Here is a 4,088-nt window from a genome sequence, read left to right as displayed (position 1 = left end):
CTTGCTGACTGCAGGTCTTGGGACTTCTCAGCGTCTGTAATCACATGAGCCAGTTCCTTATAATAAATAAATATCTAACTCCTGTTCTGTTTCTCTGGAGGATCCTAATACAGATATGAGCAGTGGAGTACAGCTGTAACAAGTAACTAAAATGAAGAAACAGCTTTGGAACTGGATAAGGGGTAAAGGCTGGAATAATTTTAAGTTACATGCTAGAAATATGGACATTAAGGGAAAATCTAGTGAGATCTCAGATGGAAATGAGGAACATGTTACTGGAACCTGAAGGAAAGGTGATTTCTGTTATAAAATGGTAAAGAACTTGGCTGAATTGTGTCCTAGTGTTTTGTGGAAGGTAGAATTTGAGTGATAAAATTGAATATTCAGCTAAGGAGATTTCTAAGCCAAGTACTGAAGGAAGGGCTTGGTCTCACTTTATTACTTAGAGTAAAACATGAAAGGAGAGAGATGAATTAAAGAAAGAATTGTTAAGCAAAGGGAAACTAGAACTTGATGACTTAGAAGACTCTCAGCCTACCCATATTGCAAAAAATGAGAAAATGTGTTTGAATGAAAAAACCAACAGTGTTACTAGATTATTGCTTGAAAAGGAGTATATGGGATTACATGACCAGAAACACTGCCAATTTGAACTGAAGAGGACAGAGATGGGAAAAAATAAAGGACGGCTGTTGGATTTATTGAATTGGACAGGACAGAATAATAGATGGTCATCAGGGCAACTGCCTCAGTTTTGACAGGCAGGTGGCTTCTGCCTGAATCCTTGGGAGTGGGACAAGACAGCAAAGCCTTGGGAGTGATGCTCCCACCCCATAGGACCTGGACAGCAGAGCACTGAGCCAGAGAATTACTCTCAAACCTTAAGGTCTAATGGAATTTTTCTCACTAAATTCTGAACTTTCTTACGACCCATCACTCCTTCCTTCTTTCCTGTTTCTTTCTTTTAGAATGGGAATGGCTATCCTATATGTCTGCCCCCTTCCCCCACATTGTATTTTGGAAACACATAACTTGTCTGATTTTACAGATTCACAGCTGGAGAGGAATTTTGCTGCAGGATCAATCATACCTTGAGACTCACTATATCTGGTCTAGATAATATTTAGAGGAGGCTTTTCAGTTGATGCTAGAATGAGTTAAGACTTTGGGAGCTGTTGGGATGGAGTGAATGTGTTTTGCATGCAAGAATGACATGAATTTTAGGGGGCCAGGGTGGAATGTTATGGACTCAATTTGTCCCCATCCCCATTCATATGTTGAAGCCCTAACTCCCAACGTGATGGTGAAGAAGAGACACCAGATAGCATTCTCCCTGGCCGCCCCCACCCCCCATGAGGACAGAGTGAGAATGAGAAGGTAACTGTCTCCAAATCAGGAAGAAGGATCACATCAGACCCTGAACATGCTGGCACGATGATCTGAGACTTCCAGCCTCCAAAACTGTCAAAAAAACAAATTTCTGCTGTTTAAACCACTCAGTCTATGGTATTCCATTATAACAGCCCAAACTGAATTAAGACAGAACTTATTGTAAGCCTCAATGGAAAAATCAAAGTGCAGTCCCTGGGACTTGAGCAGAGCCATTCCCTCTGTAGCAGAAGATTACATAAGTTTTAAGAAACAACTCCTAGTGTGATACTGCACCTTGGTAGAAATCAAACACTTAACCATGGGACTCCAAGTGACCATGTGCCCAGAACTGCCCGTTATGGTCTGGGTTCTCTTGGTGTTTAGATGGACCCAATAGCATTTATTGTAAGATGGAAATAGTACATCTGAGATGGAGCTCAAGCACAATTGAGATACTTGTAAGCTGCAGGACCAAGTAATCCAGACTCCCATGTCACCCACCATAGCTGCACCAACAGCTGACCAGCTGAAGGAGGAGGGATAAAGGCTGAGTTTGGTTTATGGATGAGTCAGCTTAGTATGTGGGTGTAAGACAAAATTAGATAGTGGCTCCTTTATAGCCACACACTTGATAGGCTTTGAAAAATAGAGAAGAGGAAAAATCTTGCTAATGGGTAGAGTTACAAGCATTGTCCCTGGTCATTTGGTTTGTATGTTAGGAGAAGCAGACTGAAGTAAATATATATAGATGCTTAGACATATGTCAATGGCCTGACTCGCTGGTAGGGGGCTGGGAAGAAAAAGGCCTGAAAGATCAAAGACAAGAAGGTCTAGGGTAGAGTCTTGTGGATGGATATACAGGAGTGGGCATAAATTGTGAAGATTTTTGTAACACATTTTGCACTTGCCAGGGAAAAGGTACTAAACAATGAAGTAGAGAGAATAACTCATCCAATTGTCATTACCAACTTTAATCATTGGCTACCTTGGAACCAGTCTGATGGGCACTATTGTGGGTTATATTGTATCTTCCCCCCAATTTTTTTTTTTTGAACCACCACACCGTAATTTTATTTAGGAACACTGAGCAAGTTTTTACTCAAATGAGTGTGGAAACTCAGTGAATATTTGTGTCTTAATTGTACCAAAAATAAAACACTTAAAAACAACCATTTGAACGTCAGGGTCTGCCACCGTAAGTACCTCCACCTACCTGTGCCCCGGCCTGCAGTGCTGAAGAAGGGCTGGGGGGCCCACCTGACGTCAGCCGCTGAGTCCTGGAAGCGCCGACCTGGGCAGGGCCCACACATGATGGCCTCCCAGGAGGAGCAGACAGCATAGGCATCCACCTTAAGGATCCGTGTTCTGAGATGGCTCCACGATACTCAAGCAGCAGTCCACAAACTCCACAAACAAGGGTTCCTGCATGCAGGCCTGCATAAGCTTGGCCTTGTGATCCACCTGATCGAGGTCAACCATCAACTGTCTAAGGTGCAGGTTGAGCATTAAGCTCCTCAGCACTGCAGACTCCCCTAAATTCTTTAAATTCTGCAAAGACACTCTCCTTTTCCTCTTCACTATTGAGAAAATCAGCCACAGAGTCGTCATCATCATCTTCGTTTTCCACAGGCTTTTGCAGTAAGAGCTGATCTTATTTTTTTCTCAACAGGACCAGTTGCACGCTTGCACTGCTCTTTGTGCTTCCGAAAGCGGGGCAAGGAGCAGTGGGGCACGCGGCAGGCAGGGCAGCGGTATTTGGGCTTCTCCAAACAGATAACACAGCAGAGGGCGGTATAGCAGCTGAGCGACGCCATGGTCTCTCCCAGGATGCACTCCCCGCCTGCCTCCTCCCCCTAGTTTATACGTTAAAGTTCTAATCCCCAGTACCTCACAATGTGACATCTGGAAATAGGGTTCTTACAGATGTAATTAGTTAAAATGACATCATAACTGCAGTAGGATGGGCCCTAATTCAGTGTGACTGGTATCCTTATAAGCAGAAGGCCATATGAAGACAGAGACAAGGAAATGCCATGTGAAGATAAAAACAGAGATGAGGGTGATGCAGTAGAAACCAAGGAATGCCAAAGATTGCCAGCAAACCACTAGAAGCTAGGGGAGAGAACATGGAACAGGTTTTCCCTCACAACCCTTAGAAGGACTAAGCCTACTGACACCTTAATCTCAGACTTCTAGCCTCCGGAATGTGAGACAATATATTTCTATTGTTTAGGATTTACCTGATGGTACAGTGGATAAGAATCCACCTGCCAATGCAGGGAACACAGATTTAATCCCTGATCCAGGAAGATTCCACATGCCCTGGAGCACTAAGGGTGTGCACCACAACTGCTTAAGACCCAGTGCAGCCAAAAATAAATGAATGAATAAATAAATTATTTTAAAAATTGTTTAAACATACATTTCTGTTGTTTAAATCACCTTGGTAACACAGCCCTAAGAAACTAATGCAGGCACACAAATGGTGTGCCCACAGTGGTAGAGATAGAAGCTAGCTCCTGAAGTAGGTTGCCATTTCCTTCTCCAGGGGATCTTCCCAACCCAGGTATTGAACCTGGGTCACCCACATTGCAGGCAGACTCTTTACCAAGTGAGCCACCATGGAAGACAAGCTAGCTGTGGGCCCATAAAGCTTGGACTTCCAAGTTTTTAAGGCCAGTCTAGCTGGTGATGCCTAAATGCCCAACATATCAGCA

The 4,088-nt window shown here is 43.6% G+C and overlaps 1 pseudogene; it reads right to left on the bottom strand.

Annotated features, from left to right (window-relative positions):
• Positions 1-2,721: 2,721 nt before the first annotated feature.
• LOC122678102 lies at positions 2,722-3,185 on the bottom strand (annotated as a pseudogene).
• Positions 3,186-4,088: the final 903 nt, after the last annotated feature.

Source organism: Cervus elaphus, chromosome 20 (assembly GCF_910594005.1).
Source record: "Cervus elaphus chromosome 20, mCerEla1.1, whole genome shotgun sequence".
Classification (NCBI taxonomy): Eukaryota; Metazoa; Chordata; class Mammalia; order Artiodactyla; family Cervidae; genus Cervus; species Cervus elaphus.
This window is presented reverse-complemented; position numbering and strand designations above follow the sequence as displayed.